Raw genomic sequence first — 15,447 nt, 5'->3', positions numbered from 1 at the left:
TGGACACGCTCCTCCCAGATCCACCTGCTCTGGTGTGATCTCCCCCATGCGGTACCGTAGCATGCCCATGACCCTGGAGGGAATAAAGCAACTGGTGAGAGGATACTAGACCAGTGCCCACGCATGACCGTGAAGGGCCTGGACTGGGAGGGCGGGGAAAGCAAGAACAGAGATTTACATGTTCAGACAAATGTATTTTCAGCCAAATTTCTCGCCCCTCGCCAACTTCCGCAGTGCAACGGACAGGGATGATACTGACTTAGGACCGTGAAGGGCGAAATGTGGAAGGGTTAGCTTTGTACAACAGGTCAGTGTCAAAACACAGGCCGAGGCGCTCCTGTTCCAAGCCGTAGTGCTGTGCCGGTGGTGACTTCTAGCCACACATGTGAAATTCAGATGCAGTCCAAAGCCAGCAGATTCCAATATGTAATCACAAATTCAACTCAGTTTTAAGTGGCAAGTTATTTTTAGCTGAGCAGATTTATGGCAAACATCGTTTTTCTTTGTTTTATCTGAACATGTTATTGTCTTCTGGAAAAACTACTTTCTCCCCTTTTTTCTTGGAAAAATTAGTCATTCTTGCTATACAAAAATTTAGAAAATATGGTTAAAAGAGGAAGAAAGAAAGTATCTACCTTTCTACATGTCAATAATTGCTGTTATTATTTTGGTATATTTCCTTCCATTTAACACTCTACTGTATTTTCCGTGTTACTGATATTTCGTTACTGATATTTTGCATTTCTTTGACCACTAATTAAGCTCCAACATTTTTTTGTATGTTCTTCATTGCTGCAAATAATTTTGAGTGGACTTTAAAACTGGGCTGAGTTCCATCACCTGGTGCAAACGGTTCTAAACCTCAGTCTGCGGATAGGTACCTGGTGTTGGGTATTTTTGGCTTGCTGGTTTATCTCTAATTTTTATTAAAGTACAGCATTCCTGCTGGGCAGGGCACATATTATGACTACAGAGCTCACTGAGTTGCTGCAAGCTAAATCCAGCTCAGGCTGATAACCACACATCTCGATTAAGGAAGAATCCTCCTGGACTCCAGAAAGTCTTCCCCTAATTCCACAGCCCATTACGGTCACTTAACCCTGCAAAGGTGGTCACCAACCTAACTACCAGCAGCAATTAATTCCGTCTATTTGTCCACAAATGCACTCAGATAGTGTGAATATGTGGGTCTGGCTTCTTTTATCAACATTTTTCTGACATTTATCTATATTCTTATAGCCCATGTAGACTGTTCCTCCTCGGGACAGTATAGTACTCCACCGTGGGACTATATTTACAACCTGCTGATTCATTCTGGGACTGGTGGAGATTTTGGGAGATTTTAGCTTTTGGCTACTGTGAATAGCGATGCTATAAAATATTCCAGTACTTGTTTTGTACGGATTATACGCCTGAGTCTTGTTGAACACACACTTAGGAGCAGAGCTACTGGGGGAGGGTGTATGCCAGGGCAATATATACTCAGATATTATAGATACAGTGCATGGCTTTATCAATATTTGTGCTTTTTCTTTTGTCGTGTGAATCATTCTAATTGGTGTGAAGTAGTTTTAATTTGAATTCCTGATTAAAATGAATAATAATCCTTTTATAGGCTTATTATCTATTGAATATTCTTTTTATAAAGATTTTGTTCAAGTTTTAGTGAAGTTTGTGATTGATAATTGCCTTTTGATGGTTGATTTGTGAATGCTCTTTATATGTTTTGGGTGTGAGTTTTTGATGGGGTATACACACCCACTTAATTATCTGTTAATGACCATACTTGAATGTCTTGAGGAGTTTTAGTTATACCTTGATTTAACAATGTTTATCTTTTATAGCTACTTTGTGTGTCGTATTTTAAAAAGATTTTTGCTACACCCAAGAGAGAAAAATTTTCTCTTGCATTTTCCCCCTAAATGCCTTTTTGTTTACAATTAAGTTTAATTTTGTACCTAAGGTTAACATAGATTTAAAACACAACTTTTTTTCTATAATGATATTCAACTGACACACTACCTTTCACTGAAAACAATTAATTTCCTGCCTATCTAACTGGTGCATGATAAGTTTTTTTATTCTTCTGGACCCTTATAGTTCTTTATAAGTTTTAGAATAGTTTAAAAAATTTATCCAGTAAAGCCAAAACTAATAGAAGCTTCACTGGGACTGCATTCAGTATACAAATTAATTTGTGAGAACATGATACCTTTACAATATTGAGTCAATCTATTGTCATTTTATACTTCTCTTTAGATTTCCTGTAATTTCTTTTACTACGTTTTTAGCTGTTAGTATAAATATCTCCCTTTGTGTTTTTCACTTGTGTTTATTTTGATGCTTTTATAAATATTTTATTTTCTTATTTTCTACTTTGTGTTGTCTGCTGCAGAATTGCAATTCATTTTAATTATAGGTTCACCTGAATTATCATGGTGACTAGTTTTTATAAAACCCAGCTTTTAAAATGGCTTATCCAGTCACTGTGTTAAAAGCAATTCAACTTCCCAGAATATGCATTTTTAACAGAAACATCAAATCTGTAGGTGATATTTCTGAAGTTTTATAGCACACTCTGACCCTCCTTTCACTGAGCTTGAAGGGAAGGACATTATTTCATGTTTAGCTCTCCAGGACCTGATGTAGAGGAAGATACCAAATAATCCCTATTGATTGGTCAACTAAAAAAAAGCCAAAAATCAAAAACTCAAATAAATCACAAGCTATCATAGTGACAGAGATGTATTAATTAAAATCATTATCTTAAATCAGGTTTTAAAAATTCATCTCCCAAATTTTACTTTTATGAATTTGATCTAATTTGAAAAGCTTAATATATATACAAGAATAAGTCATTAGGTAAGAAAAGACACTTTACAATGACAATAAACAATAGTTTATTGATGCAAGACAAAATAATTTTAAGAGTAAAAAATGCTCTTCACTAAAGAAACTGGGTGAAAAGAACATGAGATCTTAAATTCCTGACTAAGTTAATTCTTGGACACTTTGACGGCAGGGAGTGACACTTACATTTCTTTATAATAACAGAAGTCGTTGTTTATACAAACTGCAAATTGACCTCAGCAACGTGCATTTTAAGTGCTAAATGGACAACCTGAAATATATTTGTGGTGGAATCTTTTAAGACAACTTATACTTCATAATGGTGCTTTTCCTTCCAGATTTCAAAGATTTAGAAACTTTCAATGGTGTTACTTCTAGAAAACTAATTCTAAGCAACACGGTCTCTTCGAAAGTCAGTGAGTGCGAGATTCAGTTTAAGCAGTTGGTTTGCTTCAGTTGGCCCCCAAAATGGACTTGGGGAGACAAGTCGGTATTTAGGTAGCAAGGGGTTAAGTATTTGAAATCTACCTGACAAAGGGAAATGACTTTGAGGGTAATTAAGAATGGCTCAGTTCCTCCCAGGTCAGCCTGACAAATCTGTAACAAGAAATGGGATGATATGCAAATTTTCTCAAGTGATAAGGGACCAGTGGATAATAATTCTCTGGAAGTGTAGGTGTGCCAGGGGATTTGTTCTAGTTTCCTAAACTCTGTTTTTAAGAGAGCAAAATAGAGATCCTTTTTCTAACGAGCCTAGCTGCATGAGAGTTGCTCAGAAAAGAAGTGAAATTACTGTCTCCCTCACCTGCATCACAGAGACGGAATGAAACGCTGGGATGATGCGTAATTAATGCCAATTTGTTCCCAGTTTTCCCCTACATCACTTCTTATTGAAGTGGGCACATTGCTAGGGGTATCAGCCAGCAAATCCAGGTAGCTAGGATAAACCTCACTGAGCTTCTTTTCCACCCATACGCCACAGATTTCAAGAAAAAATACACAGAAATAAAAGGAGAATCTTAAATAAACCTAAATGATGTCAAGCTAGGCATCAGAAGCAAAGGTACCCTCCTTATTAACACTTCAAAATTACTTTACTCTTGAACAAGGATGATAAATTAAGAAATAATTCGAGGAACAAAGAACAAAAAAAGTAGGGTTTGTAGAGAATTTTCAACTAAGTATTTCTGTTAGTATGGGCCAAACAAACAAAGTAAGGTTATAAATTAAACCTTTAAAAACATTATTAGACTGGCCTAATTATTAGAAAATTATTAGAGTGGCTAGGATTAAATTAAAAGATATTTTGCCAGGAGATTGGAAGTAATGAACTTAACACTTAATATAGTACAGATGATAAACACAGTGACCGACTTCATTAATTAGCAAGGAATTTTAGGAAGCCACAGGAACTGGAACGCAGCACACCTATGCGGACGCCTGACCATGCCCCTGGTCTGCTGCCATGAGGGCCCAGCTCTGCAAATCTATATTGTTTACTTTTACTGAATGAAGCTAATTCATTTTTCCATCTGTGTTGTTACCGCCCATCAGCTATAGAAAAAGAAATGGTTCTACCATCTGTGCTTGGCCTTTTAAAATTTAATGATTCTCTTTTGTATGTCTAATAAAAACAGGGAGGGGACACTATCAACATTTATTTCCCTCATTGTTCCCTGCAAGCTTTGTCCCCTGGTCCCCACTTGAAGTTAAACCGCAAAATCATGTGGGCTACTTTGGCTGCTGGTCCGAGAGCCCTGAGTAAACAGAGGATCCCTGCAACCTGGGCCTCTTTGATTGCGTGGGGCGCGTTGTTCTGTCTGGTAATGGTTGAACAAGGTTTTTCAAAGTCGGAAAAGAAAAGGGAACCAGGGACCTAAACACGATGACATGCACTGTACCAACATTCCGGGCGAACAGCAGCCTTGCACAATCGCAGCTTTACAGGGCACACTTTGTAGTGGTGGCTGTTGTGCTCTGCAGAAACGAGGAAGGAGCCAGCAGCCAGGCCGGTGGGTCGCTTTCAATTCTGAGACACAAAGACAACGGGCAGGAAAGAAAGGAGAAAGTTTCATTAGAATTTAAAAAAGAAAAGAAAAGACAGAAGAAAAAAGTGTAACCTCTGCATTGCCTCTGGGTCAGAGCCATGGATTTCTGCAGAGAAAATGATTCATTTACTGCGAAGGACCCACCTTTAGCTCGGCATTATGCTGGTTCTTCATTTTGCAAAGTGTCTTTCATCACATGGGCCTGAAAGTCCTTAGGAGGCATCTGAATTAGAAAGTAATTGTTTAGAAAAATGAAAGCTAGGAGCAGAAGAAGGGGGGACGAGAAGTTGGCCAAGTCCTCTTCCCTCCGAGGTTTAATTCTGACCGCAGCACCGGGCAGCCTGTGGGCCTGCTGGGTTGCAGAAACCGCCTCGGAGGTGGGCTTTCGAGGACAGGGGACGAAACCCCTCAAGGCCGCTGCAGGTGCTCGTGCCGCAGGTCCAGAGGCCCTCAGTGAGACAAGTTCTTCTGGCAGAGGCGGCCTGGACCAGTCTGCCTGCTGCTGGCCCTGCTGTGCTAACAGCGGGCCCAGTCTGAAGGGCATTTAGGCTGGGGCCCTGCGGTGCTTCAGTGGGCTTGCCAGACTCCCTGAGAGCTAAAGTAAAGCATCAAAACGGAGCAGAGGTGTAAATATTAAAGCAAAAACACTTCCCCTGCCCGAGGATAAGCTACATGAAACCCTTGAAGTACACATACAGGGCAGGGACGTTCTGAACTGAACCCCAACTGCACGAGAAGATATTTAGTGTCAGCAAATGGGATTCTGTCAAATGAAAAAGTTTCTGCACAGCAAAGGACTGAAGACAGACAAAAGTGAAGACACAGCCTACAGAATGGGAGTGTTTGGCCAGCCACTCTGCAGACACCGACGAATAGCGGGAATATATAAGTAACTAAAAAAATTATCCCCCCATTAAGAGACCCAGTTGTAATGGTGGACTGGAAGAAGAGACACTGCTCAGTCATACATACAGGAACTGCTCGGCCTCCCTTACGATTAGAGGAAAGCACATGAAGACAATACGGAGATTCCCGCTCACTCCTGAAAAATTGGCCAATGCCGTAAAGTCATGCAATACCAAATTCCACCAAGGCTGGTGAGAAAGGAAGCCTTCCCCACTGTCGGTGGGAATCTAACCTGGTACAAAAAGCTGCTATGAAAGCCAGTGTGTCACCTCCTCAGAAAAGTTCCCAGCTGGCCCAGCTACTGATCATCGGCCCTCCTAGATCTCATTCTAAAAGAGCTGAAGGCCTACGGTGGCGACCTGTCCACACCCGTGTTACAGCAGCACCATTCCTGACAGCTAAGTCTTGGGAGCACCTCGGTGTCCAGCAGCGGACGGATGGATAAAATAAAGAAAATGCGGTGTTCACACACGGGACGGGGGCATGACTAGCCATACAGCAGGGTACACTTGAGGCATTTGTAGGGGAGGGCGCACAGGGCACCGTGACACCAATGTTACATCAGACACAACGCTCAAACACTGCATGCTTTCTCTTCTGCAGGAAACAGAGAACATTTAAAGAGCAAAATAGAAGACAGATAAATGAAAACAGGCAGACAGATCTACTGCGAAGGGGATGGGGACCAGGAGCTGCAGGACACCAAGGGGAAGCTGAGGCATAAAAGGAACCAGGACGCATCATATGCGGGCCCCAAATGCCCACGATCTAAACATTATTGGGTGTCACACACCTGGACCAAAAATCAAGTAACATTTTAACGGCACCTGAATAGTCTCATCTACCACAGGCCTGTGAGACCCAGAGTCTCCTGCCGCTTCACAGGGGATGTACCTAGGATTGGTGCGAATTGTTTGTGGGGAAATGCTGCTTCCTCCTTCATCATGTGAATAAAAAAATTCTCTCCATGTCTCATAAACACATAAAGATAGGCACATGCCTGTAATCCCAGCACTTGGGAGGCTGAGGCAGGAGGATGCTGTGAGTTCTAAGCCAGCCTGGGCTACATAGGGAAACCTTGTCTTAAAAAGACCAAATGATAATAATAATTATAAATAAATAAAAATAAATAAAGAGATATTTTTTCCCTTAACCCTACAACTTACGTATTTTCTGGACTAGCTCATGACATGGATGTCTCTGTGTGTCTATTTATACTAACCTATATATTCTTAATATAAAAGCAAACTTATAAATTACATTTTTTGCTTTAAGTACACCAGTAATACATAGAAACAAAACAATCAGGAACTGGGGGTGCAGCTCTGGGGTGCAGGGCCTGGCCTCATCCTCCGGTACCCCCAAAGGAAAAAAGCAGGGAGAGAGAACACAAACACACACACACATTTATTCACAGTTTCATTGCCTGAAGTCACTATTAGCACTGTGTGCAGTTTCCCTGAGTATTTTTTCCCTGCATCTGTTATGCCACGTAAACACCGCTTGCATTAAGGTTTTGTTGCGTAATGTTAAATTTCCCTTCTTTCCACACCAACTTAGCCCATTTAACCGATTTACTCTCTCCCAGTGCTGTGTGAGCACCTGGTTTGCACTGCTGCCCTTTATTTTCTTTTTGTATTTGTCAGTGTCATAGAAACGTAATTCTAACGCAGACTTTTGAAAGCCGAACAGGTGCTCCTGGAGGCGCCGTCTCTGTTGAAGCTGTGACCTTTCCTCCATTCCTCTCGAGGGCCCTCTGACAGAGTACAGCATTCACCTCACACCGGAAAAGCCGGAGCTCTAAGAAATTACCTTGCAGGAGTGAGGAGAAAGCTTTTGTGTTTTAAATTGTGCAAAAGATGGTAGCCATGATTGGAATAAACAGACTTTAATTCTAACTTTTTGGACTGTTTTAAAATGTGCACGTAAGAATGTCTTTGGTGTTTTGGCTTCTGGCTGAGACCCAGTGCTAACCGTCATTACATCTTGATTGCTTTTTGTCCTCCTGACAGGCAGTGTTGTAGTCAGAGGTTATATACAGAGAACAACTAGGATTAGGACATGGAGTTTACAATATTTTTATAATGGTCACCGGAAGTTAACACAGAAAAATGTAGGAAATCTATCCACAACACCAAAGACATAGATTATTTAGTCAAGAGCTTAACCCCCACGGGAATGTCCCACATGAGTCCAGATAAAAACCCAGAGCTCAGGACAGTGCCTCCCACGAGTCCAACTGGAGGTCCAGAGCCCACAGGAAGGACTCACGCCAGTCTCTTCTATGGATCTGTGCCGGGAAGACACAAGGGTCAGCAGTGGAAGCCAGAAAGTCCATGCCAGCAGGATGAAGGAGCTGTGCTAGTGGGATGAGGGTTCTACGCTGGAGCTGAGAAGTCACACTCACAACAAAAACCAGGGCTGTCCTGAAAGGCCCCACAGCCATCCTCAGCGACAGGGAGGCCCCGAGGTCTTCCGATGACAAGCACATTTGGGTACATGCCAGGAAGCAGCGTGACGAGTTCATCCTGGAGACCAAGCAGCACATGTCTTCCCCTCCAGAGCCAGGAAGCAATGCTCGTTGTGAAGACCAGAGCTTCTCCAGGAGAACCAACAGCTCAGAGAGCAACTCGTGGGAGAACCCACAATGCCTCCTTAATGCCTCAACCCTCCACGCCTCCCTTCTTCTCCACCTGTTTATCCTGGCAAACCTCCTCAGGTGGAGCATCTTTGCTCAATGCCATGCCGATGTAATCCAGCTGGCGTTAGGTTGACCACCAGTTCTTAATCCATAACAGGCAGTTACAGGAAGAGGTGGTGTCCACAGGAAAGAGCCTGGTCCTAACACATCTCTAGTCCAGCCAGAGCTGGGTCACCTGATTTGGCCTTGGTCAATCAGGTTCTCTGTCCTGGAACTTTTGAATTTTGCAGGGATGATCATCAATCAAGCATCTTAGCAGCAACGTGGCTTCCCAGAGTTTAGCCCTACGCAAATAGATAGTGTGATTCTGAAAAGAACTTGCACATGCTAAGTGACTGTTCTTTCGCTTCTTGGTGTTTATTCTGTCACCCCTGTTGTAGTCAGGGGTTATGCAGAGAACAATTAGAATCAGGACATGGAGTTTATAATATTATTTTGGTCACCGGGAGTTAATACAAGAAAATGCAGGAAATCTATCCGCAGCACCAAAATTATAGAATATGTAGTCAAGGGCCTGAATCCCACAGCAATGTCCCACATGATTCCAGATGAAGACCCAGAGTTCATACCAATGCCTCCCACGAGTCCTACGGGAGGTCCAGAGCCCATGAGAAGGACTCACACACCAGTCTCTTTTACGGATCCGTGCTGGGAAGGCCTAAAGGTCAGCAGTGGAAGCCAGAAAGTTCATGCCAGCAGGGTGAAGGAGCTGTGCTGGTGGGATGAGGGTTCTACGCTGGAGCCAAGCAGTCACACTCACAACAAAGACCAGGGCTGTCCTGAAAGGCACCACAGCCATCCTCAGTGACACGGAGGCCCTGAGCTTCTCCGACGACAAACACAGTCGAGTACCTGCCAGGAAGGTGCGAGTCCATCCTGGAGACCAAGTAGCACATGTCTTCCCCTCCAGACCCAAGAAGCAATGCTTGATGTGAGGACCAGAGCTTCTCCGGAAGAATCAATGGGTCAAACAGCAATTCGTAGGAGAACCCACAGTGCTCAATGCCTCAACGCATTAACGCCTTAACGCCTTCCTTCTTCCCTACCTCTCTATTTATGCTGGCAGCTTTCCTCAGGTGGAGCATCTTCGCTCAGTGCCATGCTGATGTAATCCAGCTGACGTTAAGTTGACCACTAGTTTTTAATCCATAACAACCCCTTACATGTTTCTTCTCAGCACTATGGGGAATGTATGTTAAAAATCCATTTTGGGAGCCTGTCCCATTGCTGTGCAGTGGTAAAAAAAAGCTGACACTGGCATCCACCAGCTGGGCCTATTGCAATGCCAGGATGTTTCTCTCGGCCCGTCTGTGGGGTCTCATTTCTCATCAGAGACTTCCGTTATATCCTTTCACTGAGGCCAGAGGATGAGAAGGTACCAGGACTGTCCTCTGCCTTTCTAAGATTTCTGCAAATAGCCACAGATCTCTAGAGAGATCAGGGCTTCATAATCATGAGCTAAAATTATCTACATATTATTTATTTGCTTTGTTGCACCTTCTTCTCCTCCAAGTCTTCCTTAATTTCCTGATTTCTGTTATGAGATTAAACCAAAGTAACTTACCAGAAGGTATTCAAGCCAAACTGTAAAACTATATACCTAAGATTGTTTAGCCCAGAGTCCCCCAGTAAATATTCACCTCTCAAATTTGTGTTTTCTGTGTGACTCAGAATACAGTGTTAATGATAAACAGCAGTGAATAAGTTTTATTTAACTGTCACGGGTGTGCCGTACAATGTGTTCACATCCCTTGTGTGGAGCGGTGCTGGTACAGGACATGGCTTTGTTCCCTTTTCATCCCCCTCCCCTCCTCTCCCTTCCCTTCCCTCTATCTCTTGATCCCATTTGAGAACGATCGGTTCCCCTGCTTCCTGATATCTGTCTTGTATTTTGCCCTTTATTTGTAATCTGAGTTTCTTACATAAGAGAAGCCGTGTGCTATTTAAGCTTGTATGTGTCTGATTTATTTTGCTCAACACCATGGTCTCAAGGTGCCTCCGTTTACCTACAGAAGACTCACATACGTCCTTCCTTAGCACAGCCGCTAAGCAGTTGTGTCTGCGGGTTCGCAGTATGTACTGTCCTTCTGTATGAAACCCTGCTGACAGCCCTTCAGTGATGGACTGCGCTTTCTGGGTGGGAGAGCTGGACACAGAGCAGTGGGAACCTGGCTCACTGTACACACCAGCGGAGCTGTCAACCTGTGCATTGTTTGTGTTTCATGGATAATAAGGCCAGAAAGTCTCCCCAAACACTTCGATGATTTCCTTAGATTCTTCAAAGCCTTTTTCTCCGATAAGAGACAGACTTTGGACGCTATTTGGAACTGCGGGCTTTTGGAGATATTTTTTACAAAATGTGAGGTCACTTTTTGTTCCCTTTATATAAAGGAAAACCTTTCATTGAATCTGCAGAAATAACCCAGGAGCTAGGAGGAGGACAGGGCTCTGCTTCTTGGCCTACCGCAGTTTTCCAGGTGCCTGGATCCAAGTGGTGCCTGGTATCCTGGGTTCCGGGACCCGCGGACTCCGTGGGATGTAAATATACAGAGAGGAAAGCGACAAAGGCCAGTAGCGCCCCGAAGGAGACCAGCAGTCAGAGAAGCTGAACTCCTCTGGATCCTCAGGTTACTTTGCTCCTCTAAGTTGCATCCGCTTCTCCTCAGTCATTTTCCAATTCCCAAGCCCCAAATGAGCCCTGGAACGGCCGTTGTCTCCTTGCAGGGGTCAGCGTGTGGACAGCACCCTGCAGGCTTGGGAAAGAGGACACCCTACAGCTTCTGCTGTCCTGCACTAGTTTGGGAGGGACAGAAAGTTGCTCAAGTAAGCTCATATGTTTCTCTTCTTTGTTCCTGGCTGAGGACTTGTAGAGACACCTTCCAGGTCACACGTCAGTGCAAAGTGTGCTGCTCCCCAGCAGGGATGTTTGCGGGGTTCCAAGCCGCTCCCCCTGCGCACTCCTGTGTGCGCCTGGTCTGGGCTGCAAGGCTTCACTGAGGTGCAGCTCTGTGTATTAAGTGGAACTATTTTCATTTGAAATTCAGCACTTTGTGCTTAAAATTTCAGCAGACTAAGTGGATTTTGTAGAACTAAAAGTGGTTACTGAAAGACGTCTTTGCTGTATGTATGGAGTTAGATGTAAAAATCCCTGAACGTGGAGATTAAACTTTGTCTACGTACAGACAAATGTAGGTTTTGGGTTTGTATTAACAGCAATTGCTGTTCCTTACATTTCCTTTTCTTTTTTGATATTTCCAATCACTAAGGCAAAACTGTCATTTCATAGTTTATTTCAACACTTTTTATGAATAAATGTGTGTCATCTCCCTCCTCCTGTACCTAAAAGTCTTAAATATGTGGCTGGTCTTTCAATGAAAAATAAGTCTTCCAAATTTAAATATTAGGATCCAATGTTGGTGTGCAAAAAATAAAATAATAATAATAATAAGCTAGATACAATTACCTTGCATAGGATGAAATTCACCAAAAATATTCCATATTATCACCCTGAAATATCTTAGATTTTAAATGGGCTTTTGTTTTGTTTTGAAGTGATTCTCTTCCAGGAGAAGAGTTTGTGAGCCTGGAGGAGGAAATTAGAATTTGTATTGTTTATCTTACTCTGTCAGTGAAGATGTGATATAAAATCTACCCTGTGCCAATTTTAGACTAAATTAGGGCTTTTGATAATCTTGCTAATTTTAGCTTACTGAAAACACCACGAAGGATATAACATCAATAACATAATGGCAGCCACCCTGGTCACTCAAAGGTAGTCGTCAAAATTTAATCCATTGCTTTCATTTCTACCTTTTAACTACATCACTTGGAAACAATGTCCTGGAAAGAGGAGAATGAAAACAAAAAGAATGTATAATTAGAAACCTAAGACTTTAAAGAATTTTTTCAGTATTCATTCTATTTTGATTTTTGGAGTTACAGTACTTGTTGGCCTTCTCCTAACATTTTATTATGGAAATTTTCAAAAACCAGACAAGTTGAAAGAATAGTACTTGCCCACTATGTGCCAATGTCCATATTCTGTAAATTAACTTATCTCAGGTTGTTTTCCTACAAATTGACCCTCCTCTCCATCTATCAGCTGTGTGTGCGTTTCAGTCAGTTACAGTTTGTGTCTGTTTAGTCTGATGTTGGTTGTTGGTTTGTCCTACGTGGCTTCTATCAGAATGAGGTAAAGACCATCTATTCTATTTTTCTATATGGTTTTTATCATGAATGAGTGTTCGACTTTATCAAAAGCCTTTTCTGCTATGTGATTTTTATCTTTAGCTCTGTTGATATGATGTATTACATTTATCGATTTGCATATGCTGAACCATCCCTGCATTCCTGGGATGAATCCCACTAGGTCATGGTGTATAATCTTGATGATTTGCTGGATTCTGTTAGCTAGTATTTTATCGAGGAGTTTTGCATCTGTGTTCATTAGGGAGACAGGCCTATTGTTTCTGTGTTTCGGTTGGGTTTTTCTCTGATTTGGGTATCAGAGTAATACATGCCTCCAGGAATGAGTTAGGAAGGATCGATTGCTTCCCTTTCAATTTCATTAAAAAGTTTGAGGAGTATTGGCATTACATCTCTAAATTTCTTGTACAGTTCAGCTGTGAATCTAGAAATACAAATGGAAAATAAAGGTAAGGAAAAATGTTTGACAACACTGGTCATTTGAGAGATGCAAATAAAACAATATTGAGATTTCATCTCACCCCAGAAAGAATGGCTGTCATCAAAAATCAGCCAGTAACAGCTGCTGACGGGGCTGTGGGGAAAAGGAACCCTTCTCCAGTGTTGGTGGGAGTGCAGACTGGTGCAGCCACTGTGGAGGTTGGTGTTGAGATTCTTCAAAAACCAGAGTTGGAAATTCCATTCGGCCCAACTACTCCCTTCTGGGTATTTTCTCAAAATTTAAGACATCACACTACAGTGATATATATGCACCATGGTTATAGCAACACTTCATAATAGCTAAATCTTGAAAACAACCCAAATGCCCATCAGCTGAGCAATGGATAAAAGAGATGTGGGTTTTTTTATATGATCGAGTGTTACTCAGCTATAAAGAAGGATAAACTCAAGGCTTTACAGGTAAACAGGTGCAACTGAAGACCACACTCCTAAGTGAAATAAATCCAACTTATGCATACATACATCGTATTGTCTCCCTAGTATAAGAAACTGAAAAAGTAAAAAAGATCCAAAATCTACAGTGGATATTGTGAAAGGGAGAGAAAATGCTCAAACTGAAAACACAACTGGGAGGAATAAAAAGAGAAAAGAGGGAAAGGAAAAAAAAATACACACACACACACACACACACACACAAGATAACCAAGATAGTCACTCTACTGATTTCTTTTAGTTCATTGAAAAAAATGGTTTGATCTTGTATTGTGTGATCAATTTTCATGCCTATATCTTGCAATCTGAGCAACTACTTTAAAGATAGCAATAGGCAGTATATTAACCATTGTTCATTTGCTATTACCGCATGTTGAAATTCCGTATCCTTGTTTTATTGGGATTTTTTCTCTTTAAAATAAAGCAGAACAAAAGGCACTGAGCTGCAGTGGGTCTCCAGGGAGGCCTCAGGCAGCTACGCGGGAAGCTCGGGCTCCCAGGCCCATCCTTTGTTGAAATCATCCCAGTTGGCCCTGAACGCTCTCACCCTGCGATGAAGGAGCTTTTGGAAGACAAGACAAAGTGCCTTCTGCGGGCCCCCAAGATTTGGGACAGGAGCACGGGCTTGTATTTAGCCTCTGCAGCCCGCGGCAGTCTGCCAGTGGGGTCTCTCGTTTGTCACTGGCTGTACGAGTCTGTGTGGCGTGCATACATTACTCGGTGCCTGTGTGTGCGTCGCATCTGGGACCTCTGTGACCTACGATTCAACATGGGGTTTGTCATCAAGCCTCTTTAGACTGTCAGCGTTTTTAAAAGTTTGTTTTGTTCCCTATGCTAATAAAGCTTGTCTCCGCTTCAATCAAAGCATATTATGGCCCCTTTTTTTCTCATGTAAGCAAGGCAGCAATCTGTTCTGTTTAAATGCCTCGTCATCCTCACGCCCCCAGCCCTGCTCCCCTAGATTTTTGAGATTGTTGACTATTATGTAACAGATGGCCCAACAGACCTCCGACTCTGCCGTGTTGGCCAGCTTGGCTCCAAAAAATAGCAGCAGTGAGAGTATTCCCAGGCATGGGACGCTCATGAATTTTAACTCCTCTACAACAAAGGAATTCAAAGGGGGTAAGAGCCAATCTATCAGGAGCCCAGGCAATTAAAAGACGTAGGTTGGCATCCCGCAGCAGAGGATTCCCTTCCCGAGTTCAGAATATTTAGACTAGATTAGATCAGCCTGGCTGTCATTCATCTCTGCCCTGAGCAAGGTATCAAAACAATGAACTGACTCCAGGACAGCAGGCGCTAGGATTTCAGCTCCTCCTGACAAAATGTTTGCATTGTTGTGTGGGAACACTGGGGAAGAAGGGACCGAGGCGCCACACAGATGGGCTGATCCCACCTCATTTTCCCAAGGAAGCTCGGGGACAACCAGGAAGCTGCTGCCCCTCCTGGTCCGGACTCTCCGCCCAGCGTCCAGGATGCTCCTGTTGTAGGCACTTGGAGGGTGGTTTGGAAGTCAGTGGCTCGTGCTTCGGTGATTATTTCAGGACAGAAAAACAATGACACGAGGAGATGGAATTGCTGGTCTGTTTTAGCCTGAAAAGTGTAGAAATAGGAAGAGAAAAATATAAGTATTTTTCATAGTTCCCTCACTTAAACATGTACTCAGCCTGTTTTCTTCCTGTTCTTTCTTTAACCTTACGCTTATATTTTACTTGAAATTATCTACGTGGAAGGCTGCATTTTCTCTTGGGAAGAGCTAAGGGATAAGAAAAGGTTTTGGAGTGTGTTCTGTACGTGTTCCGA

Source organism: Cavia porcellus, unplaced genomic scaffold, assembly GCF_034190915.1.
Source record: "Cavia porcellus strain 051 isolate PalLab524CR breed Dunkin Hartley unplaced genomic scaffold, mCavPor4.1 scaffold_8, whole genome shotgun sequence".
Taxonomy (NCBI): domain Eukaryota; kingdom Metazoa; phylum Chordata; class Mammalia; order Rodentia; family Caviidae; genus Cavia; species Cavia porcellus.
Note: the sequence above shows the minus strand (reverse complement) of the source record.